The 26,629-nt window shown below is 33.1% G+C and overlaps 1 long non-coding RNA gene across 1 annotated transcript; it reads left to right on the forward strand.

The window, feature by feature from the left end:
- Window positions 1-83: 83 nt before the first annotated feature.
- LOC132721855 (uncharacterized) lies at window positions 84-3,812 on the forward strand. The gene is made up of 3 exons (XR_009624529.1): window positions 84-1,643; window positions 1,913-2,046; window positions 2,970-3,812. It is a non-coding gene; the product is annotated as an uncharacterized LOC132721855 (long non-coding RNA).
- Window positions 3,813-26,629: the final 22,817 nt, after the last annotated feature.

Genomic DNA, 26,629 nt, shown 5'->3' on the forward strand with positions numbered 1-26,629 from the left:
AAAATCAGCTCGGAAAAAGCTTGGAAATAAGAACTTTGTCATTTTTTTGCTCAGAAAAGAACTTAGAAAATTTACGTAAAATTTGTTGGAAACACTTTGCCAATATTTAGCTTGGAAATGACCTCGGATAATTGAACTTAACTAAATTTCATCTCGGAAAATGTTAAGACATAATCATGATTTAACTTATAATGGGCATCAAAAGCAATAATCAACAGTTAAAGCAAACTAAGATAACAACCCAACCGTAGATTGCCAATGGATATTTCTTAATCCATGGTCAGAGCAAACAATTGTCCAACAGCATGGAAAGGAGAGATTTGGTCCAGGGAATCAATTTTTAGTATGGACATTGTCAATGGCCAACTTCCTTTTCAATAAATTTGTACTTTAATCTTCTGAAGCCATTTTTGTGGGAGGAATCAATTAAAAAAATTTAAGTGTGAAAACATGGAAAAGTTAAATACAATGTAAATTCCTTGTTGCCATAAAATACCTTTTATTAATGGCTATAAAGGTATTGTAACTAATCATAATAAGACAAAGATTATTCAAATAACTGATGAAAATTTTATTTTTTTTATTTTCATATTTTTTTTTATTATTTTTAATTATTGTTACTAGATATCTTCTCCATTTTTAAGAATAGATAAAAGAGCAAAACTTATAATTATACAAAAAGAAACAATCAGTGTTTATGTCTATTAGTTTCTAAATGCATCAGTATTTTTCCTGCAGTTTCTTTCTATATATAGACTTAACTTAGGGTTTCTTGACAGCCTGTATTAGCAACACTGAAATAAGAATGCTATTAATCTTTAATTTATGTTTTTATGCCATATAAAATAGTATATTCTACTAAGCAAGTCTGTGACATACATTCAGATTACAATTTACTCTGCCATTAATTATGTGTACAATAAACATAAATAGTTATTAATTGTCCTTTTAATATTTAATTATGTACAATTAATGTGTAAAATATGTATGCTTGATACTTTCTTATAATTAAGATAAATAAATACTGCATCCACTAAGTTTTCACACACAGAATATAACACACTGATCAGATAAAACTAATGGCACCCCAGGTGGTTCCCTCTTATAATCTATGCATGATCAATCTTCTCATTGAGCATTCTGGGATAGACCAGATTGTTCCATGTGATTATTCAGGGGGAGTCTGGGTTTTTTATACAATCCAAAACAGTCTAAAATGACACTGCAACTGTGATTCTCTTATAATTTTCAAGTTTTACTTTTATTTATCATTTGATATATTTGTACCTTCAATAAAATTAATGTAAAAATAAAATGATGATGGCTTTGATATTTTGGGATCACCCCTGTTTCACATTATGATTGCCCCTTCAGTTATACTGTTGAAAAATTTGAATCTCAGACATTAATGGGTCAAGTGGTTATAGTTGGAAGTAGTGCAAACCTGGATTTATTTTAAGCAATTTTGGACATATCTTGTTTTAAATGTTAGGGAGCATATTTTGGAATTTTCAAAGAAAACATTTATCTTAGTGTGACATTACTAAGATTCAGGAAATGTTTGGTTGTTGTAATTGAACCTAAAGATCAATGACCTGGGACAGGAAGATAAACAAAAGAAACATGATAGTAAAAAGGTTCAGGTAAATAATTTTAGATACATTTATGCATAAAATCTGTTGTTGTTTTTTTTTCAAAAAAGTATTAAATACAAACTATTTTAGATCTATATTTTTAACCTAAATGTAAGCTAGTTTAAATACAATTGTTTAGAGGATATTTTATGAGTATTAATGTTATTTTTGTCTATGATTGTATTGAACAAGATGAGTGCATGAAACTATGATGACATTATTTATAAACTTTTAAAATCTTTCATCTATTATTTGAATCTACAAATTTTTAATTACAGAGTCAGACTGTTCCAAACTACAAGAAGATGGCAATCCAGCTTTGCTGTGTTTTATCATAGTATATCATTGGCATCCAGGCATCGATTAAGGAAGCCAACTGTAGACCAGGAAAGGCTTCAAGGAATATACTACAGTATGTTTTTGTTTTAAAACTAGGTTTTGAAAGTTTCAATTTGAAATTTGAATGAATGAAGGTTTCTGGAACTGATTTTTTTATTGATACTTTGTTGGAAATGCTATTAATGTTACATGATGACTCTCCAGCTTTATTGATGCAGATGTCACTTTGAGCAGACAGATACAATTAGTGCAGGCAATCAGAATCACCTTATGAAAAGCGTTATTTTTTGCAATATTTTTAGAGTGCTTTAGGTTGTAACATCAAGTATGACATTATCTAAAATAATAGTAACAGACATCGTTTCTTTGACATCGTTTCTTTCTTAAGATCGCAGAATTGTCACACTGCTTACCAAAGTTTTCTTGAAATCCTGACACTAAGTACTGATGAAGAAAAATAAGAAATCAACATGAAAAAAATTAAATTCACTATTTCAAAACAGTAGACAAACATTTAAAAGTAACTACAGAAAAGGTCATTTGAAAATATTAAAGCCTTCATTTTAATCAATCATGTCTTGAACAACTTGTAATTCAAGTAGTTTTGGATTTCACAAAAGTGCTGATTTTTTAAAACAATATATATCAACAGTGAACTGATATTTTTGTCTATGGAAAAGTTTAAGGAATGTATCATTTTTTTTATTGATTAATAAAAAAGAAATTAAATGATGTAATTCTGATTGCCTACACATACTGAACTGTCCTGAGTATAACCACAGGTGTTCCTTAATCCTGGGCTGGATAGCTCCCTTAGAGGGAAGAAGCCCATCCTGGCTTCAGGAGTTAAAAATACAATGTTGTAAGGCAAGTAGTTTGAAGTCTTTGATCCTGACCACATGGAGAGGGAAGCGCCCAGTGGTGATTTTATATAATTGTTTTTCTAACTTCTTTCAATGGCTGTACTTTATTAAATATTTACTTTATTTATTTCAGGAATTGTATCCTGGAGCATTTTCCACATGTGACCCCTGTGATGTTGAGGGAAAAACTAAGGGACATTTAAAAATCATGAAGAGTGAACAGGAATTCAAAAGATAGATATTTGAATACATTAAAATTTAACCGGATACCAAAAAATTATAACTGAACATTGAGTGTAATATTTACCATTAAAGACTTCTAACTTAACTTTTCATTTGTAGTGCATTACTATTTACTTCACACTGACATTAAATGTTTAAGTGAGTCATGTGATCATTTTTTGCTCTGTATTATTAAAAAGAAGTTTCTTAATTCCTTAAAAGGACAATATAATTGCTCTTTTCAGAATATTTCATTGGATGTTATATTTTCTGATTTTCCATGGATATTCTAGAAATTTCCAAGGTTTTTGCTCAAATAAACCTTGGAAAATTCTCTGATGCCCTTAAGTAAGAATCCTCGAAAATATAACAGTATTCACAGTTGTGAGAAACTTTCCGAGGTTTTCATTTAAAAACCTTGGAAAACAAACCACGGAAACACTTTAAAAATCCTTGGAAATCGTTCCAATACTCCGAGGTCACTCATTTTCCAAGGTTTTCTAAACAAAATCCTCAGAAATTATTTTACGAGGTTTTTATTCTGAAATCCTTGGAAATCGTTCCAATACTCCGAGGTCTTACTTTTTACGAGGTTTTTTTTAAAAAAACTCGGAAATTTTTTTTACAAGGTTTTTCACCCTCTCCCTATTTTTCCAAGGTTTTTTTAATAGCAAAGTTTTGCATTTTCTTGTTCCAATACTCCGAGGTTTTTTTCCAAGGATTTTGAGCCAAAAACCTTGGAAAATCTACACCCGGGTACTAGTAGTAGAGAAAACTATGTGACTGACTGCTTGGGGTGTAGAGCTGTCATCAATAGAGACAATATCGATGTATCGTTGATATTTTTTTGCCGATCAATAATCGATACACATTTTAAAAAATCGATACTTTTGACTAATTAATTAAATGACTAGAAATTATAAAACAAGAGCTGTCACAGGAGACAGCGAAGCTCGACTAATAAAATACTGGACGCAGTAAGGAGGACAAAACTATGAAAGAAAAATCAATTATGTATAATTATGTATTAAGTTATAGTAAAAAAATAACATTTGTTAACATAAATTCCAAGATCAAGGGGAATAATTCTAGAAATAGTCATGCTAGAGTTATGGACCTTGCCACACAACATTTGTGTAATGATAAGAAATATATATTTGAAGTTTGAAGTAGATACCTAAAATAAAGAAGTTATTATATTTCTTAAAGAAAATCCTAAGTTCAAAGAGAGATAAATCTGTAAATATTGCTTCAAGAGTAATGAACATTGTCACATAAAATGTAATTGATGATAAGGACAATAAGTATTTGAAGTTTGAAGTAGATACCTTTAAAAATAAAAAAGTTAAAATAAAAAATAACATTTTTCTAGTAAATAAATCTAAGTTTATGGGGAAATAATTCTTGCAATACTGGTGCTAGAGTTATGAACCTTGTCACATAAGATGTGGATGATGATAACGTAAATATATTTGAAGTATGAAGTTGATACCTTTAGAAATAATTGGGTTACAGTAAAAAATAATATTTTTTATGGAAAATTATAAGTTCAAAGGGAGATAAATCTGAAAATATTGGTGCTAGAGTTATGAACCTTGTCACATAAGATGGGGATGATGATAACGTAAATATATTTGAAGTATGAGTTTGATCCCTTAAGAAATAAAGAAGTATCAGTAAAAAATAGTATTTTTTAAGGAAAATTCTAAGTTCAAGGGGAGATAAATCTAAAAATATTGGTGCTAGAGTTATGAACCTTGTCACATAAGATGGGGATGATGATAAGGTACATATATTTGAAGTATGAGTTTGATCCCTTAAGAAATAAAGAAGTATCAGTAAAAAATAGTATTTTTTAAGGAAAATTCTAAGTTCAAGGGGAGATAAATCTAAAAATATTGGTGCTAGAGTTATGAACCTTGTCACATAAGATGTTGTTGATGATAAGGAACATATATTTGAAGTTTGAAGTTGATACCTTAAGAAATGACAAAGTTATAGTGAAAAATATTTTACTGCACCAAAACTTTAATCTAAAATCTGGACGCGGACGCCGACGCCGGGGCGAGTAGGACAGCTCTCCATATACTTCGTATAGTCGAGCTAAAAATCACCCAAAACATATACAGAACAGTTATTTATGTCTAATGTTATGCTTTTATTATATAGTGGAAATATTTCATAGCAATGGTGACAAAAAATATTGTCTGGAAAAAAAATGCAGTGGACAATACACTGTACAGAACATGTTTTTAACTGAAATAATTTAAACAGGTATGAAAGTGAATGACAGACACATAATTATAGGTTATTATCGATATATCGGTGTATCGTTGATTTTAGTCATCTGATATCGATATATCGTTGATATGCTTTGCACTGAATCAATGACAGCTCTATTGGGGTGGACACTTCATGTTTGTATCAGGACACAACTTAGACCTCACCTAATTCCCCAAAGCTTAAACTACCGGTACCGCATAGTTCTCCTGGAGGTTTAGGTCCCAGTACAGTGTTGCTGTTACGCATGGAGAAGTTGTGACATGCAGTAAGGGCCACCCCAGCCCAGGGTAGCAGCAGCCAGCCCCAGCCCCTAGGCAGCCCCCGGTCGCACATCACCTAAATGAGACCAACACTTAAACCGAAACATCATAGAAATAAATAATCTTGCAAGCAGTTACAGTTGCATACCTTTAAATGTGACAAAATATTTCAAGAAATTCAAACTTTAGATTTTTTTATGCTCCCCGAAAAATTTCGGGGGAGCATATAGTCGCCGCCTTGTCCGTCCGTCCGTCTTTCAGTCCCCTTTTCTTGTCCGAGACATAACTTTGAAACAACAAGAGGTATCAACATGAAACTTTGTAGGTAGATAGATCTCATTGAGTAAGTGTGCAGTGCACAAGAACCGTAACTCTGCCTTGCCTAATTTTTGAATTATTCCCCTTTGTTTATTTTTACACTTTGAACTTTGTCAGGGACATAACTCTAAAAGTATAAGTGGTATCAACATGAAACTTTGTAGGTAGATAGATCTCATTGAGTAAGTGTGCAGTGCACAAGAACAGTAACGCTGTCTTGCCTAATTTTTTAATTATCCCCCTTTGTTTATTTTATACTTTGAACTTTGTCCGGGACATAACTCTAAATGTATAAGAGGTATCAACATGAAACTTTGTAGGTAGATAGATCTCATTGAGTAGGTGTGCAGTGAACAAGAACCATAACTCTGCCTTGCCTAATTTTTGAATTATCCTCCTTTGTTTATTTTACACTTTGAACTTTGTCCGGGACATAACTCTAAATGTATAAGAGGTATCAACATGAAACTTTGTAGGTAGATAGATCTCATTGAGTAGGTGTGCAGTGCATAAGAACCGTAACTCTGCCTTGCCTAATTTTTGAATTATTCCCCTTTGTTTATTTTTTACACTTTGAACTTTGTCAGGGACATAACTTTGAAACAACAAGAGGTATCAACATGAAACTTTGTAGGTAGATAGATCTCATTGAGTAAGTGTGCAGTGCACAAGAACCGTAACTCTGCCTTGCCTAATTTTTGAATTATTCCCCTTTGTTTATTTTTACACTTTGAACTTTGTCAGGGACATAACTCTAAAAGTATAAGTGGTATCAACATGAAACTTTGTAGGTAGATAGATCTCATTGAGTAAGTGTGCAGTGCACAAGAACAGTAACGCTGTCTTGCCTAATTTTTTAATTATCCCCCTTTGTTTATTTTATACTTTGAACTTTGTCCGGGACATAACCACCGTAGGGAACGTGTTACAGTATCGCGTTTTTCGGTTACAGTATAGAATTTTCAAGATGGAGGATTATTTATGGGAAGAGAGGTAGGTGATTTTTATTCAGGTCCATACTTCAAGTAGTTTAGTTTCTAAAAGATGTTTTTGTGCTTTGCTTGTAAGGAACAAAATCCGGTATCTAGTCATATATTTCTTCGGACCCTGCACCGCAGGTTTATCGCTATATTGTCTCATAAATATGCAGATTTGACAGTTTGAAAATTTGAATCGAGAGACCAACGCATTTTTCTGCAATTTTGACATTATTTATGCATGCCTAGAAAAAGTAAATCTGCAAAACGTTAGTCCTTTATGTTAGGAAACATTTATAAAAGTAAATGACCAGTTGAACCTATTTTCCTGTTGGTAAAATGCGTTTGAAAAAATAAACAATGTTACAGTATAGAGCGGGGTAATTTGTGCAGGGTTACAGCATAGACCTAGCGATTTGTATCCGATTTCGTTACAGTTTATACCCAGATTTCGGTAACAGTTTAGACTTCGATATTGTCTATATAATTATACTAGGTAAAATGTATGAATGTTACATAGACTTTTAAATCTCTGTGAGCTTATTGGCCCTATGGCTATTCGTCCGTCTGTTGTACACATGCTTGTGCAATCCCATCCGCTCAGTAACTACTTGACTAAATGTGATGAAATTTACATGACTTTCTACCAATTAAGTTTTTCAAATGGTTTCGGTTGCAATCGGGGATATGAAAACCCAAAACATAGATTTTAAAAAAGGCAATGATAGATTTTGAAAAAAGGCAATGTTTAAAGACCCTTCTTATCTCGAACCAAAAGCATTCAAATCAAATCATGATCATGGCGTCATTTCGAATGCTTCTTTGTTGAAGTTACGATTATTTTGTCATTGTTAAATAAAAAGTCGTTGTTTTTTTATTTCAGACATCCTGTATAACAGTTTTCATGTTTCTGAAAAAGAAAATAATATTGAAAGTTAAGGTCAGACAATTACAATATCTTCTCTAGTGAGCCTGATGGAGGTACATAATAGTGGCAGAGTCGGGATAAGGCCGTCAACTTCAAATCATCCTTCATTTACTGCTGTAGTTGAATTCCAATCATGACTGGATTCTTTGTATGTTAGGAATCTATCAAGCTAATTTACGGAAGGTCGGTGGTTTTAGTCAGGCGCTCATGTCTAAAATGTTTCACAAAGAGTATCTGGGTGGGGTCTTTCTTTACACTAAAGCATGAATGTTGTCACATGACCTCGGTGTCGTTGAAACTTAAAATACAAGAAAGCCAAACGTAACAAAATAGAGTTAAACAGAATCGCTAAAGAAATTACAACACAACAAAATTGAAAATGTTCATAAACCCTTTTAAATACTTACAAAATACATTATGGTAGATGGAAATTCCAACTTAAAATATAATTTAAGGTTGCAGTATTGCTCACTTGCCTGCTTGTTAATTGTGTCTTTTGACAGCCTATCTATGGTATGCATGCTTCATAACCACCGATCCCCTCTCAAAATTTCATTTTGTTTAGTTTCACTCATTGTATGTAATAGAAAGAGCACCGAAACACGAGGCTATCTGATTTGTACGAGGGGGCATAGCCCCCGAGTATATTAATCAGATTGCCGAATGTTTTGGTGTTCTTTCTCTTTTGTATCATAGTCAAACATAAAAGCGCGTTCCCTGTTGTCACAATATGAAACCCCGGCAAAAATGAACCAATGAACAAACATTTGAATATGACATATCTGTCGCTTTCCCTTTCTCTGCCGTCAAAATCTGCAAACCCCAGCAAAAATGAGCCAATCAATGGGCATGCTCTGGAGTGCGGGTAACTAATACCCGCATTCCAGTTAACGCACTGTGCATGTATATGTATACGATTTAACCCTGACACATTTTCAACAGAAAGGTCTCCAAACGATGATACAATCTTGTTTAGGGCACACACAAGTTTTAACCTAGGTGGGGGGGGGATATGCCGCTTTTCATAGATTGGCAATAACGTGTCACATTGAGGTTCCATGATTACCACCATATGAACACATCCACAGATGTTAAAAAGTCTAAAGTGTACCAGTTCATGTTTAATGTGAATTCTGCTGAAGCCGGTGCTAGGAGGCGTGAACGGTAGCTCGCAGTTACCACTACCGTCCATGAACAGGTTAAGTCAAACTGAGCCTGCAACATTTTCATGTTTTCCGTGTTGGACTTTTGTTAAGGATTCTTTTTTCTCTATTTTATTACTAATAGGCATTATTAAACTTAAAGTAAGAAAAATAGCAAACTATAACTTTTCTGCTGAAGAAAAAAAGTAATACAACCTTTCAAGAATGTATTAGATAGAAAGGTATGAGTTATTTCATAAAAATAATGGATATACGAACTTTGTTTGAAATTCGGCAAGTATCTAAACTGTAACAGAAATCTGGGTATAAACTGTAACAAAATTGGATCAAAGTCGCTAGGTCTATGCTGTAACCCTTCAAAATTAACCTCGCTCTATACTGTAACATTGTTTATTTTTTCAAATGCATTTTACCAACAGGAAAATAGGTTCAACTGGTCATTTACTTTTATAAACGTTTCTAAACATAAAGGACTAACGTTTTGTAGATTTACTTTATCTAGGCATGCTTAAATAATGTCGAAATGGGAGAAAAATGGGTTGGTCTCTCGATTCAAATTTTTAAAACGTCAAATCTGCACATTTATGAAACAATATAGATATAAATCTGCGGTGCAGGGTCTGAAGAAATATATGACTAGATACCGGATTCTGTTCCTTACAAGCAAAGCACAAAAACATCTTTTAGAAACTACACAACTAGTAATATGGACCTGAATAAAAATCACCTACCTCTCAGTCTCTTCCCATAATTAATCCTCAATCTTGAAAATTCTATACTGTAACCGAAAAACGCGATACTGTAACACGTTCCCTACGGTGATAACTCTAAATGTATAAGAGGTATCAACATGAAACTTTGTAGGTAGAATTAGATCTCATTGAGTAGGTGTGCAGTGAACAAGAACCATAACTCTGCCTTGCCTAATTTTTGAATTATCCTCCTTTGTTTATTTTACACTTTGAACTTTGTCCGGGACATAACTCTAAATGTATAAGAGGTATCAACATGAAACTTTGTAGGTAGATAGATCTCATTGAGTAGGTGTGCAGTGCATAAGAACCGTAACTCTGCCTTGCCTAATTTTTGAATTATTCCCCTTTGTTTATTTTTTACACTTTGAACTTTGTCAGGGACATAACTCTAAAAGTATAAGTGGTATCAACATGAAACTTTGTAGGTAGATAGATCTCATTGAGTAAGTGTGCAGTGCACAAGAACCGTAACTCTGCCTTGCCTAATTTTTGAATTATTCCCCTTTGTTTATTTTTACACTTTGAACTTTGTCAGGGACATAACTCTAAAAGTATAAGTGGTATCAACATGAAACTTTGTAGGTAGATAGATCTCATTGAGTAAGTGTGCAGTGCACAAGAACAGTAACGCTGTCTTGCCTAATTTTTTAATTATCCCCCTTTGTTTATTTTATACTTTGAACTTTGTCCGGGACATAACTCTAAATGTATAAGAGGTATCAACATGAAACTTTGTAGGTAGAATTAGATCTCATTGAGTAGGTGTGCAGTGAACAAGAACCATAACTCTGCCTTGCCTAATTTTTGAATTATCCTCCTTTGTTTATTTTACACTTTGAACTTTGTCCGGGACATAACTCTAAATGTATAAGAGGTATCAACATGAAACTTTGTAGGTAGATAGATCTCATTGAGTAGGTGTGCAGTGCATAAGAACCGTAACTCTGCCTTGCCTAATTTTTGAATTATTCCCCTTTGTTTATTTTTTACACTTTGAACTTTGTCAGGGACATAACTCTAAAAGTATAAGTGGTATCAACATGAAACTTTGTAGGTAGATAGATCTCATTGAGTAGGTGTGCAGTGCACAAGAACCGTAACTCTGCCTTGCCTAATTTTTGAATTATCCCCCTTTGTTTATTTTACACTTTGAACTTGGTCTGGGATATAACTCTAAAACTATAAGTGGTATCAACATGAAACTTTGTAGGTAGAAAGATCTCATTAAGTAGGTGTGCAGTGCACAAGAACTGTAACACTGTCTTGCCTACTTTTGGAGTTATTGTCCAAAAACGCGTCACAATTAATATGTTTACAGATTAGTCATTCAATGCTCACAATAGCATTGCTGATATTTTGAATCTTCAAGAGACTTTCAAAGTTTATAGTTATTCAAAAGAAACTCTGAACTACATAGTATAATTATTGTTTTGTTGTTAATATTTATTATGAAATTATTTCATTATAATGCATCAACACATGGAAATCGTTTTTTTTTTGTTTTTTTTTTTCACTTTTATACCAAATCAAATTTTATTTTAGTTAAAAAAGTCCATTCTAAAGACAAAAAGTTTATATATGTAAAAAAAAACGTAAATGTATATAGGCAGCGTTTAGCGGAATGAATAGGAAAATGGTGTACAGCTTCACACAGTGTGTAAGAGACAATTATTTTAGCAAATATCTTCAAAAGGGGGCAAATTGAAGATCCATATTTAAAGATTTAATGTTGATAAAATAATAAAGGAACAATGCATTCACATGTTTGGCTTGGAAACTGAAAATTTTTGCGAAATTTTAGGGTTTCTGGCGAACGTGAAATCGCCGATGTTCGGGATCAATTTTCGGATAGAATCTAAATATCAAAGAAAAGCGTATGTGTATTTTGGTTTGTTGTCCTGGCATTTCGGCACAATATCTTAAATTCTTAATACTTTTATAGAACGTTTTTGCAAGAATGAAACTAAAGCAAAATTGTGCCAAGAAAATGCCGAAAATAATCGACATTCATTCAAAATTACACTCATTTGTAATTTGAGAAAACAGTCTTTAAACTTGAGGCGTAAATAGTCGATAATTTTATCCTTTAGTCGGTAAAATTTGCTAATTTCCAATCAACTGTTGATCAAAGATATAAAATTATCACCTCGTGTTATATCTGGTAATTACATGAACAGCGCGTGTATACATTAGTCTGATCACTATTGCGTGATAATGATCGGAAGCGGTATCGCTAATTGGCTAATCGCTTCACGGGTCGATGTGCATAGGACTGCCTACATGTACCTATAGACTGACACGAGCTGATGTATTTGTGTATTTGTGGTTGTAAACAATCGGTAATGTTTATGCGTCCCCAGGCAAAATAAAGCGTACGCGGAATCCTTGCTCTGAAAAATTTGCGTCCAGCTGTAATAAACATGCGTACCGGGACACCGAAATAAGCGTCCCCGAGAACCCTGGCTAGATATAATTGGATAGAACTGCAATGCTTAAAGAACCTAAACAAAGCCTGGTCTAATTTTGGAGTTATTGCCCTTTTTTCATTTTTACACTTTGAATTTTACCCGGGACATAACTCTGACATCATCAGGAAACTTTATAGATAGATAGATCTCATTGAATAGAAGTGCAGTGCAAAAAAACATAACTCCGCCTTGCCTAATTTTGGAGTTTTTGCCCTTTGTTCATTTTTTTTATACTTTCCTGTGTCCAGAACCTTCTCGGGGAGCATCACCTGGTTCAACCGGTTCTTGTTTTTTTTTTGAGAATTCTGGAGGTGTGCTGCTTTTAAGTAATGTAGGGGAAAAAAAAACTGCTCACTAAAATACTAAATAATTTTAACCACAAAAAATGAATCGTTTTTATCTGGTTTTAAAAAAATAAGGGTAACAGGTTTATGTTTACCTATGTAAAAATCACTAGGTCAGGCTTTTAAACCTTTATGGCATGAGCATATTGTGAAAAATGGCTGTTTTCATTGAAAATTAAGCCTCCTGTTACAAGTCCAAACTGCTATGAATCTCTGAAAAATGCTTCAATACTGATGAAACTTGGCACAGATGTTGACTGGACCATAGCCCTGTAACAGTATGCTCAATCTTAAATTACCTGTTACCATGGCAACGGGGGACGTCTCAAAATTGCCAAAAATCACTATTTTGAATCAAAACTGATTTCAAAGTGCTGCAATTTCTCAATGGATTGAGATATAGTAAAAGGCTTTTTAGTGTTGGTTACAGTTACCTTACTATCAACCTGAGGCCATTTTTATCCTGTCACATGTCCAAAATTTTCTTGGCGATGAGGGGGGCCCCCTTTCACCCCCCCCCCAAACAGAAGGGGCCACATCAAGATTAACAATGTTTCCAGGTTAAATGTAACTTTGTTGATACCTTCTATAGTTTTAAAATCATTCTATTTAGTAGTTCTATCATTTTGTGACTTTTCAGGTTGATGGAATCTGAAACCAATAGGTGTCCCATTTTGCCAGAGGGCACCTGAGCAGAAATCTTGTTACATGAGGGAATGCTATGTCCCTGTCCTTGTCCAACTAATTGTTATATGAGCCCAGATATTGTTCTATTTTATGTATAAGAAATATCTCCCCTTTTAGAAGAACATGAATAGCTCAGAATCAGGCTTTGGCCGGTCAATATATTTTGATTAGTCACAGTCCATCTCTTAACTAGTCGAAATATCAACGCGATCAGAGCTACGCCCTGCGCGTTGAACACAATAAAGACCAATTTAGTGGTGGACGTTCCGACTCAAAATTGAGTCGGAAGAAAAATTCTTAAAAAACCAATAAAACAACAAAATTGGAATGAAAGAATTAGTTACCTTTGAAGATATATTCCTTAAGAAGTAATTTCTACACACTTTATTATATGACATAGGTTCATAAGACAATAATCCTATTTAAACTACACCCTGTAACACATCGATACAATTTCCCTATTCGCCATTGAATGCGTGACGTCATAGCAGTAAAGTGCACAATGCGGAATCATGTACGCGGGTTTTTACGACGATAATTTTATAGTGATTTTTAACTGCTATATATCTTATGCCCTTAATTGACATAGTTATCAAAATTACGATAAATATTCAATATTGCAGTTGTAGTTCAGTCAGTTGGGTTATATTTATTTTACGTGAAACCCTTATTTTTTCTGCTCTTCATAGTTTGTAGGCCTATGATTTCGTGTCTTTTTTTCTAATATTGATTTTAAGCCGACGAATGTATTTATAAATAGAAGAGATTTTCTTTTTTTCCATTTTCTTTTCATTAGTACGGATCAATATTTTATCTACATTTTGGCCATATTACGGGTATTTAATTATTACGTATAAATAATAAATTATTAAATTTACCTGTTTAAAACTTTAAAAATTGATTGTATAAGTATTTTAACCGAAAAAGAGTTGTTTTCACTAAAAACAACTTTGTTGTCATTGTTTAGCAGTACCACTTTCCAAAATTACTAACATATTTGAAAAACATAAGTCATTGATTATTTAGACAGCTGTAGATTTACACTAAAGAAACAAAACGAATAAGAATATCGTAGACCAACCTTTTTATTTGTGACATTAACATATAAGACATTCATGTCAGCAAAGATGTATCTTTAATTTTCTTTTCAAAAAGTCTTTGACAATATCTGAGTTACCAATACAACTACAGAGTTTTTTACAATTAGAGCAGCACGAGCATGATAAGCATATGCAAATTTCACATGTTAAATCAGGACAAACAACTCTTGTAGTAAGAGATTCTGTCATTGCTGCCGTTCTCAACGTGTCTAACACACTCATAGGCCCTGGGCCAGTGTGAAATTTGCGTTGAAGATGTGCTAAATTGACCTCTTTACACACCAATCTTCCTAATATACTATATTCCAATTAAAAATTCCAATTTCAAAAACAGTCCATAATATGCTATATAGTTATAGACTATATAGCATATTATGGACTGTTTTTGAAATTGGAATTTTTAATTGGAATATAGTATATTAGGAAGATTGGTGTGTAAAGAGGTCAATTTAGCACATCTTCAACGCAAATTTCACACTGGCCCAGGGCCTATGAACACACTTTGTCGCACACAACTTTCAGATCTGACAACACTTTTCATTTTTTCGGAAGTTATAGTCTTCATTAAAGATCTAGGGAATGGATACATGATTGCCAATGACGGTCTTCCATCACGCCCAGCCCGACCAACTTCCTGCCAGTACATCAGCGTATTTTTTGGTGCTCCCCAATGTATGATAATCTCGACATCATTGATGCCTACACCCATGCCAAAGGCGACAGTACATACAAGTATTCTGATCTGACTGTCACTCTTCTTAAATTCATTCAGAATCTCTTCCTTTTTTCTTTCATCTGTACTTGAATGGTACATTTCTACAATCTTACATTCATAATCACTGTCGAGATTATCGGTGAGCCATGACCAAATGTCGTATACAGCTGAGTATGATCTACAAAAATATTAATTTATGCATATAAATGAAGAATGAGTGGGATGGAGGATATGATGATGATAGTAATGATAATGTGATGATGGCAGAGGGGCATAGCTATAAAATTTACTGATTTTGAACTGACGTTGGTAAGATTACAAGTACAATTCAGGATAAAATTAAAAGACTTTCGGATTATTATCATTGTCATTTACAAGGTAATGGTTTGAAAATTATGTTCTTGTATTTGAAACCTGTCAAAGTTATATAGAGTTATCAAATGCCCGATGTATATGAAGATATAAAGATGGTTAATAATGCTTAGAACTTTATATTTATATTAATTATCTGTGTAGCGAACTATTGCAAAACAAAGAAGATTGTGATGATGGCATCTATGAAATATAAATGACCAGTAGCTATTATTCTTTTAATTACCAATATATACACAAAAATGAAGCTTACCTGCAAAACATATTAATACACATAATTTAATGCTCAGATACAATTACACTGCCACAATCTTACAGTATTTGTTATTTTGCTGGCTGAGTATTGATTTATTTGTGGCTATTTAAACATAATGACATGTAAGACGCCTGGTTTCAAAATCATGCTTATTATGTGTAATGATATTATTGTTAAAGACTTATATTTTTTCATGTAAATATAGATCTTGAAGACGAGGATGGACTGATGATAGAGTGTGAAAATCCTGAATGCACTAACGGACAGTGGTTCCACTTAGAATGCGTCGATTTAGACGAAGACAACTTGCCTGATGAGTGGTTTTGTTCCAGTGCTTGTAGAAAGGTACAGCATTTTTTTAAATAGCACATCTACTCGTAAAAGCAACGTCCATTGTAAAATATATCGTAATATTTGTACTTTCTGCTTTCAGGTCGAACAGATTATCAGTGAGTCTGCGACGGCTGATTTAAAACTGGAATACTGCAAACAGCTGGCGTGGTATGGACTGTCTGACCTTGTAAGAAAAGATGCCGTGAGACATAACGACGGAGAACTGAACATAACTTCAAAATTCTCTTTTTGTAACCATAGTAACGTCTATGCGGCGCAGGTCAAAATTTATAACATTAAATTGTTTTTATATTCACACTATTTGATGAAAACTTTGTGCCGTTTTAAGTCTATACTGTATATTCGTCAAATTTTATAAAACAGAAAATATTTATCTAAAGCTCAGTTTTTTTCACTAATGTTGTAGGCCATTTTCAATAATAAAACATACATCTATGTAAATTTCTCTTTATAAGTAATATGTAACCTATAACCTGTATGTTCAAAGTCACATTTATGAAGCATTCTGTAAAACAACATTATCCATACTTTTGAATACTATGTTTATCTATGTCTCTGGTTTAATTGCTATAAACTTTGTTATAAACTTTGTTCACTGATTTTTCAAGTTTTTTCCCTAAATACTGTATGATATTGCAATAAAGTTTGTTTACTGTGTCTTCAATTATTTTCTTTTTAAAAAAAAAAACACTAAAATAAATTTCTCAAAATTTTAGTAGCATGTTACCGCATAACGGTAAAGCCACTAAATTTTCGAAGTACACCTTACGGTACAGTAGTGCAACTCTTCCTCGGGGAGGTAGGGTAAGGTAAACTTTCAAAACAAAAAGAGTAAATATTGAGTTTTGACGAATTGCGGTGCCTTTTCTTGATTGTTTTTTCGCTAAATAATGTTAAATGATATATTTTATGTTTATTAACGTATTATTACCAAGGAATTTGTATATTTGTGTAAAAGCGTTTTCCACCCTATAATAGACCTTCAATGTTTTTAACCTTTGGGATTTTGACCATGTCAAAAATTATCTCTTAACCAAAAGGAAGAGCAAGTCATCCCATATAAATAATAATAAAATTTCAGCCATCATACCCCCAACATTTAAAATGATATAAAAATACAAATATCTAAAATACATATCTTTTGCATAAAAAAAAAAACTTACCTTAGTTTTATCCTTGCTGACATATTTAAGGAAATTCTAAATAGATCTATCTGTAAAAAACGAGCTCCAATTTTCAACAAATTCCTTTCTGTCGTAGAAATTTGGATAATATAAATTGATTGAATTAAATTGTTTCTATACCTTTTATTGTTCTAAAATGATACGCTTTCGGTACAATACGGCAGACGACCACATGATCACGTGATCAGTAGTTACACAAAGCGGGAAAATATGTCAAAAGAAAACTGTATTCTTCCGCATGAAATCCATGACCGAAATAGTTCAAGATTCGGCTCATTCCGTCTTTCTTTGGAAATAAGCCACTTGAAAATAAATAGTTGACAAATGCGCTGTACCTCTGCGCTGGCATGTACACAAGTTTTAAGTTCTTTGCGAAAGTGAAGGCAACTAGAACCGGTAAACTGCGCTGGCTTGGCTTACTGCCGTGATCCGGACATAAATGGATCCGTACTCTTAGTGCCGGAAAGGTCTCAACCCACTCCACACAGTGATTTTCCCTTAATTCTTCGGCGTAGGGAGGTAATCACTGTGAGGAGTTTGGTCTCAACCCGGTACGGAATTAGACTCTAGAAAGTAGTTCTTTAAAATTTTGAAGTGGCCCAATTTAAGTCATCTCTAGTTAGATTGGTCATAATTAAAGTGTATTTATTGCATATGTGTAGTTTTTGTGTGTTATATGATGTGTTTAAAAGTTGTTTTTTGTGTATTCTCCAGGAACTCATTTGTTGGCGGAAGGATTAAAGATATACCACCCACCAGCAGTCAGGAGTTTTCAAAGTGGTGAATTTAAACTGTGTTACAACAGAGTGAAGATTTCTGAAAAAAGTAGATGGCTAACCTATTATATTTTTAGGCCTCATTTGACTTAAATAGTGTTGATGTTTAAAGTTGAAGACAGTATATAATTCATCAAGAACAGTGGAATCCAGAATTTAGCCTCAACATGTGACTGATTTACTATAGAACAAAGAACACGAAAATTCACCAGGCCGTCACCGAAAGGGCGGATGGACCTTAATTAATTAAGCCTTTAATACATACACTCAACTAATGACGTGTAAAATGTTTTTAGCTAATGAAGGAGTTTATCACAATAATTCGAACAATGTTCCACTGGATAAAATTTCCAAAAACTGTTTTTGTATCACAAATTCAACAGCAAAGAATAGCTAGATTAAAAGGCACATTTTATAACAAACAAATGCTTTATCACTTTTAGAATACAAATAAAATAAAAACACGTTTGTTGCCTCCTTCAGCTTTCAGAGAAATACGCCCTTTAATACTGATACTTTGGACACGCAGTATGTGAGTTCCATAGAAAGCATGTTGTGAAGCAAAATCTTGGTTTAAATATTTTTCCGTATCCTACCATCAATATAAATAATATTTTTTTCTAGAAATAAACATTGTGTTAACTTGTTCAAACATAACATTATTTTGCAAAATGGCATTTTTGATATATTTATATTGTGTGTGTAATGTATGTTATGGACACTATTTCTTTTCTTTACATGGTAACTACACAAACATGTGAATTTCGTGCAAAAACTTGTAGTTTTCTTGTTCTTGAAATGTTACATTTGAACAGTTTTGTAACCTTACTAGCGTTGTCCCAGCTAAACGTTTTTAGGTTTGCTTACTGCCGCAGTGCCTTTACTGAAATCTGCAACCCCACTCAACTCATCCCCATCGTATCCCTAAAGAATTTTTCTTATTTTTTGAACTCGTGGATACAGCAGTGGCACACCTGGTTCGAGAAGAGCATCGATACATGGGGCCATGGTTTTGTAGTTCTTATCCGAATATTAATAGTGGTGGGGAAAGATATTAAATGGTTAAGGTCGATTTTATTGTTAGATTATTTTGGAATTTTCTTGCACACTGTCTCAGAATCGTCAAAAGTCTTATGATATATGATATCATATACTACTAAAATTATATAATAATATTTCTTAAAAGCAATTGCTAGCTTCCCTTAAATTATTTAAATAAATTGTTTCCGTTTCATTCTTTAAATAGAAGTGTACAAAGTCATAAATGACTAAACTTTTCTTAAATAAAAAAAAATAAAAATAAATAAACATAATATAACGTCTATAGCAAACAAACAATATCAATATATATGTTTCAGGCATTTTCTGAAAGTATACATTTTGTAAAACACCTAAAAGTTTAGGCATTTTGTAAAAAAAAGATTTTAAGTGTTTTAGTCATTTTATAAAATGACTAAAATTTTCAGGAATGTTACAAAATGTCTGGAAATTTAAGCAGGTATTTTGTAAAATGCCTGAATGTATTTATGTAAAAGCTAACACAAAGCATTATCTCGTTGAAATTTTAATGAATTGTGTTTAGAAACTCTTTACTACAAAAAAGCAACAAATTTTATAAACTTCTAAGAAGCATGCGTAATGCTCTATTTAAAAGTACACAAAGTTTAGGTAAAATTGTCTATGTGTCCATAGTGTTCATAGTGTTAATAATAATCAACAGTACATGTATTTACAGTTTGTACCTCTGTAATACAGTAAATTTATTTTACATGCTAAGTTCGGATGGCACATACTGTTGCACAGCTGTCCAAACTTTCCACACAACAAAGATTTGTGTTACATCTAGACTTTATGTTTGTGTTGCAACCGCATTTACCAGAATCATCAAAAATGGATTTATCTGCCCGTCTCAACTAAATTTGGTTTTCCATATTCACATTTGATAACGTCAAGAACATGCTGTTTTCTAAGATTTGAAGACTGGGGACGGCGCAGAAGATCGGAACTTGTACTGCGGATCAGCTGGCGATGTCCTGACTAAAGTCGAGGAGAGTGAGCGTGAGCCCCTAGCACGGATAGACGCCTTCAACGGCAGGCCTTTTGTTGGCACCAACAATCCTTGTAATGGCTACCCTATCATATTGTCTCGGGTACCTGTACATTAAGGTTCTCATTGACCGCCGTACAGTGACCTTTTTTGGCTCTTAATTCATATCTTTGGATAATACTCCGTGGAAATTGCATGGAGGTAAATTATCACCACGTTATGCTTCAAAATTAGCTCTTTACGAGCATGTCCGGGGTCCGTACTCGACAGCAAAAGCTGCATTTTGTGCCCTTACGGGAGGATAGACTAGAAGATAAAGAATGACGTAAAGTGGGGGTGTATATACTGAATACTTTCCTCAAGTAACTTATATTGTTACTGTTACTAGTGCTAAAACACTTGTTAAGTATCTTTTTTATAAAAAAAAGATACGCATGTATATTTTCATTTTCTGTCTATCACATCCCATAAAATCCATCACGGTTTCTTTTAGACTTCTTTAAATATCTTATGGTTAAATTCCATCGAAAACTGCATTAATCATGCGACATTGGGCATTCCCGATTACAGAATTTTGCATTTGTCATGAAAACAATCTTAGTTTTTAGATGATACAATTCATTCAATCATTGATGCGTTACTATAGTCACAGTGATATTTGTTTCACAAGTAAAAAAGAGCTCGTTTTCACACAAGCATAGACAGGCATTAAGTAAAGATCATCGCGACCCGTGTGCATTCAGTAACATTATGCCTATTCAAGGGTATACAGTGAGTGAACAGGTGAAAGTCAAAAAAAGTTTTTATATTGCCATAATTCCTTTTAATTTAATAATTTACATCATATAAACAATAAATAACCCCGGATCGAGACGGAATTTCTGTAAATATCAATTAGAACTTACCTTTATAAAAAGAGTGGGGCAGTCTTTTTATATTTTATGCAGATTTTAAATTTATCCAAAATATTTTCCAAAATAAACTGTTAGTCAAACACCATTTTAACAGTCAATCTTTTGAAATAAAATATCAATTCAGCTCAGCTTAACTATGAAAATATGAGCATAATGTCACTTTAACTAAATGATATTTGATAGCAAAAATATAAGGAGTCTCTTGTATACAATTTTTGTGTATTTAAGATAAAATTCCCAGTGTAATTTAATGTAATTTACCTCAATAGTTGAAATCGTTTACAACTTCTACTTCTTCATTTGCATAAAACCAATGTTCGTCATTTTTCAATCGGCCTCTTTTTACTCGAACACAGTCGGGATATGATAAATTAGATGAATACATGTATATACTGGTACAGTTGTCGACGCTTGAACTGCTGTCTGCCCATTTGATTGTACGGTGTGTTTACATCCTCAACAAATACCCTGAAAGATATCGAGTGGTAAGTTCTGGGCGATTGTTAATAAAGTCATAGAAAACCATTGGCCAGTTTGATGCTTTACATTTTAGAAGAAAAACGAAACGTTACAGCAGAACTCGAAAACTCCTTATTCTTTATACCAAAAATGAACAGTGAATTGCAGACGACACATTTGTATCACATGTGTTTCGCGAGTTAAAGAAATCCAAATGCTGTGTGAGATCAAGATGTGAATGATACGTCTGTTACTGCGAGTTATACACAGCAGAATGAAAATTAAATGGCTTTGCAAGCGACACATTTGTGTCATATATGTTTCGCGAGTATATGTTGTGAGGATAAGATGTAAATGATTCGGTTGTTTCTGCAAGATATGCATAATCACAAGAAATACCAAGTTGCTCGGTTTAAATGATCATCATCGTACATCATCATCATCATCATCATCATCATCTTCACCATGTATTTTCGAACAGTTTCCACAATGAAGAAATGAACACATTTTTTCTGTCTCCGTGTTTTGTAAGGGATTAAAGGCAATGAATGCTCTTGTTTCAAATTTAAAAAGATACAATACTAAACCAAAATTAGCCTTACAATTATTTGATGCTTTTGTTTCATCTATTATTACATACGGTTGTGAAATATGGGGCTTCACTAAATCAAAGCAACTAGAAACATTACATTTGAAATTTTGTAAAAGCAACTAGAAACATTACATTTGAAATTTTGTAAAACATTACTTGGTGTGCGCCGCTCTTCTTCAATGTAGCTATTTATGGGGAATTAGGAAGGTACCCTCTATATATTAATAGATATATACGTATTGTTAAATATTGCTATAAAATATGTAACAGCGAAAATAGTCGTAGTTAAAAAAAAGAATATATATATTAATGCATCAAGGTACAGTACATAGATCTGTAACATGGAAGTTATACAAAAGGGTGTACTATAATTTGGTAATTAAGTCTTGTTGGATGATTCAATTAATTGACTTTGTATAGAGTTCAAGCCAGGTCATGTCTTTTATTAGATAGCATCACTGAAGACTCAATATTACTGTTTCAATATTCTATACTGCAGTCCATTTAACGTGTGTTTCAAAAAGTGATTTCTTTATTGCTCATCTAACAGCTTGCCTAGCAGTACACAGATGGAGCATCACATCTTCATTGTCTCATTAATAACTTTGGAAGAAAAAAGCATTGGTTTGAGTCACTTGTTAGAGACATTGATCTTGGTCAGAAGATGACCCCTATTGTTTTTGAGGTCAACATGGCCTTGATTATATTATCAAGCAATGAATACTTCAGTGCTTTCAGTGCTGTGATATACATTTCAGTAGTAGCAAAGAGAATATGGGGTGTATATACCGAATACTTTCCTCAAGTAACTTTTATTGTTACTGTTACTGGGGCTTTTATTTTATGTAAAAGTATAAAGATCTGGTTAGGAAAGACCTGGTCACGGCCGATATCCAACTTATACACTGTGAAACTATTGGCTTGAGAAATGGCTGATTCGAAGCAAATGATGTCATGCACAAAGATTATTTTTAATACAGCTCATAAACAAGTATTCTTTCATCAACGTTCTGCTTAAATATAATATTTATTTTGCATTTAACTCAATAATAAAGTCAATGGGTCTGTTGTGGAAGATATGTAAAGGAATGAATAATTATGTTGATGGTATTTCGTACCACTGGAACATTTGCCCCCCCCCCGGACAGTTGCCACGTCAGACCTTTGCCGCTCCTTTTTTTTGGTCGCTTACGCAAGAAAGCATGAAAAGACCTCCGTCGCGGCTCTACGATTGACGACGTTGCAGGCGAATTAAGTCCTCCGTTGCAGGCTCTACGACCAGCAATCGTAACAGAGGCCGATAGTCTGGGACATATGGGTTTACCGGCGCCCAGTATAAATATAACTAAAACAACAAAACAAAAATCTGCACAGTTTTTGTCAGACACGTTTAGTCACCAGCCGTTTCTTAGTTGTTCTTAAATTTCGAACAATATCATAGAAGTAGTTTTACAAAAATCAAGAATATTTTCACCTCTCGTGTTAACAATCAAACAATTGTTTACATCAATTTTTGCATCAATTTTCTTCAAATAACATAAAATGTCAGCATTAGTTGGGTTTAAGTTAATTTCAGCGTCCATTTATCTAGATTGAAAGTTTCTGTCTACAGTAGAAATATCTGAAGTTGTTATGGACTCATTTTTACCAAGTGACCTTTCTCATTCAGCGACAATAAGTGATCGTCTTCAAATACCGGTAGTGGTGTAGATGATGTGTCATCAAATAATACTGAGTTTGTAATATTCAAAACTTCGCTTACTGAAATATTGTTTTCATAAGATGCCCATGCCGGGCCTCTGCATGCTTTTAAAGTTTTCCTATTTTCTTCCAATTCCTCGTCTGTATTACTTCCTTTTTTCCTTTGATTTTTAGTCATTGTATCAGCATTAAACCACAACTTTTATTCCACATATTTTCTCATAAAACTATGTTAAATTTCATTTTTATAATAACGTTCGACAGCAGATAAAAATGCGTCCATTCTCACCAAAGGTCACGTGATAACAAGAACAACACTACTGTCATGCGAGTATTTCCTGTACAAAAGCAGTATACCAACTTTTTTGTAATCAATGTTGTTTTTTCCTTGTGTCCAGAATGATATGCACATATTATTAAGAAATATACTCAGAAATAATTGAAAATCGTATATTTGTGCTTTTCGTAATATATCTATATCTTAAAAAGATAGTATTTGAACTTTTGAACACTTCTTTATTATACGCCCACCACAAAATGTGGTGGGGGATCTATAATGGATTCGCTTGTCGCGTCGGTCGGCCGGTACGCCGGCCGGTCCGTCCGTCTCTATTATCGCGTCCGCTCTATAAATCCTATACAAACTGAAGGATTTTCTTCAAATTTGGCTTAAATGTTCACCTCAACAAGGGGATGTGCAAAACTAATGTTGCCCATATATCAGCTCAAAGTCAAGGTCACAATTGAAGGTCAAATATCAAACAATCAAATATTAGACAGTATGTTGTGTCCGCTCTGTAAGTCCTACACAAATGGAAAGATTTTCTTCAAACTTGGCTCAAATGTTCACCTCAACAAGGTTAATGTGCAGAACCCATATTACCTTTTTGCCGGCTTAAGGTCAAGGTCACAATTGAAGGTCAAATATCAAACAATCAAATATTAGACAGTATGTCGTGTCAGCTCTGTAAGTCCTACACTAATTGAAGGATTTTCTTCAAACTTGGCTCAAATCTTTACCTCAACAAGTGGATGTGCAGAACCCATGTTGCACATGTGTCAGCTCAAGGTCAAGTTCAGAATTTAAGGTCAATATCAAACAATCAAATATTAGACAGTATGTCGTGTCCGCTTTGTAAGTCCTACACTAATTGAAAGATTTTCTTCAATCTTGGCTCAAATGTTCACCTCAACAAGGTTATTGTGCAGAACCCATATTACCCTTTTGCCGGCTTAAGGTCAAGGTCACACTTGAAGGTCAAAAATTGACTTAGAAAATACTCTTAAATCTTAACATGTGTTTGAATATTTCTGAAACTAAACAAGGTATTTGCTTGAAACTTAATATATATATGAAGTGTTACAATTAAGATATGCAGGTGAAGTTTCTTAAAACTGTAATGCATTTTGACAAAGTTATGCCCCTTTTTAAGTCTTCAAATTTACATACAGTCAAATATTAGACAGTATATCGTGTCCGCTCTATAAATCATATACTAATGGAAGAATTTTCTTCAAACTTTACTCAAATGTTCACATCATCAAAGTTATGTGAAGAACCCATGTTACCTTTGTGCCGGCTTAAGGTCAAGGTCACTCTTGAAGGTCAAAAATTGACTTAGAAAATGTTCTTAAATTTTAACATGTACATGCATATTTCTGAAACAAGCAGAGGTATTGGCTTGAAACTTGAAAAATTTATAAGGTGTCACAAGTAAGATATGCAAGTCAAGTTTCATAACTCTGTATTGCATTTTGACAAAGTTATGCCCCTTGTTAAGTCTTTAAATTTACGTACAATCAATACTAGAAAATATGTCGTGTCCGCTCTATAAATTCTATACTAATGGAAGAATTTTCTTCAAACTTTACTCAAATGTTCACCCTTACTGGGCAATGTGCAAAACCCATCTTACCCTTGTGCCAGCTTAAGGTCAAGGCCACACTTGAAGGTCAAAAATTTACTTAGAAAATGTTCTGAAATTTTAACATGTGCTTGAATATTTCTAAAACTAGAATAGATTATCATTTGAAACTTCAAATATATACGAAGTGTCGCAAGTAAGATATGCAGGTCAAGTTTCATAAAAAAAGTGTGTGAGGGATAACTTTGTATTGTATTTTGACAAATTTAAGTCCATTTTTATGTCTTTTAATCTATTTACTATAATATTTCTTAAACCAGAACAGATATTTACTTGAAACTTAAAATTTATATAAAAGGTTACAAGCAAGTTCAGATTACGAAAATTCTACAATTCCATTGAATTATGACACAAGTTATGCCCCTATAAGGCTTAGAAAATGTTCTGATATAACCATTAATACTTAAATGTTTCTGAAACTAGAACAGATATTCACTTGAAACTATATAATATATGAAGGGTCAGACATAATTATGCTATTTTCTCAACTTCACTGCTTTTGTTTCTTTTAGTACATTGGGAAAATAAAAGATTATTTGTAACTGTTTCGAACATGATTCGACAGTATATATTTATACTATTACCTGTACAATTTGTCTTTTTTGCACCTGAGATAATTTCTTTTTATGTATATGTATATGTATTTGTGCCATTAAAGTTATTCCCTTAACCACCTTTCCAAGTCGTCATCTGTCAAGGACATTGGTGGGGGTATGAATCGCATTCAGCGATAGTTCTAGTTGAAAACAGAGTAACAAAAAAAAATTGTTTGATCTTACATGAAATACAAGACGATTAGTAGCCATGCTATTGTTAAATATAATATAAAAATATGAAGACAATTCACTTAAATATTCACATACCGGTAGTATATATGTTACACAACTAAATGATGCATGGCCCAAAAAGTATGTAAATATAAAAATCATTTTTTGTGGTCTTTTTAAAAACAAATTGTCTTTTGTCTTTTCATTTTGATACAATAATAACTTG

The sequence above is a fragment of the Ruditapes philippinarum genome, unplaced genomic scaffold (genome assembly GCF_026571515.1).
Source record: "Ruditapes philippinarum isolate M1 unplaced genomic scaffold, ASM2657151v2 ctg2980_1_1_1_1, whole genome shotgun sequence".
NCBI classification, from domain to species: Eukaryota; Metazoa; Mollusca; class Bivalvia; order Venerida; family Veneridae; genus Ruditapes; species Ruditapes philippinarum.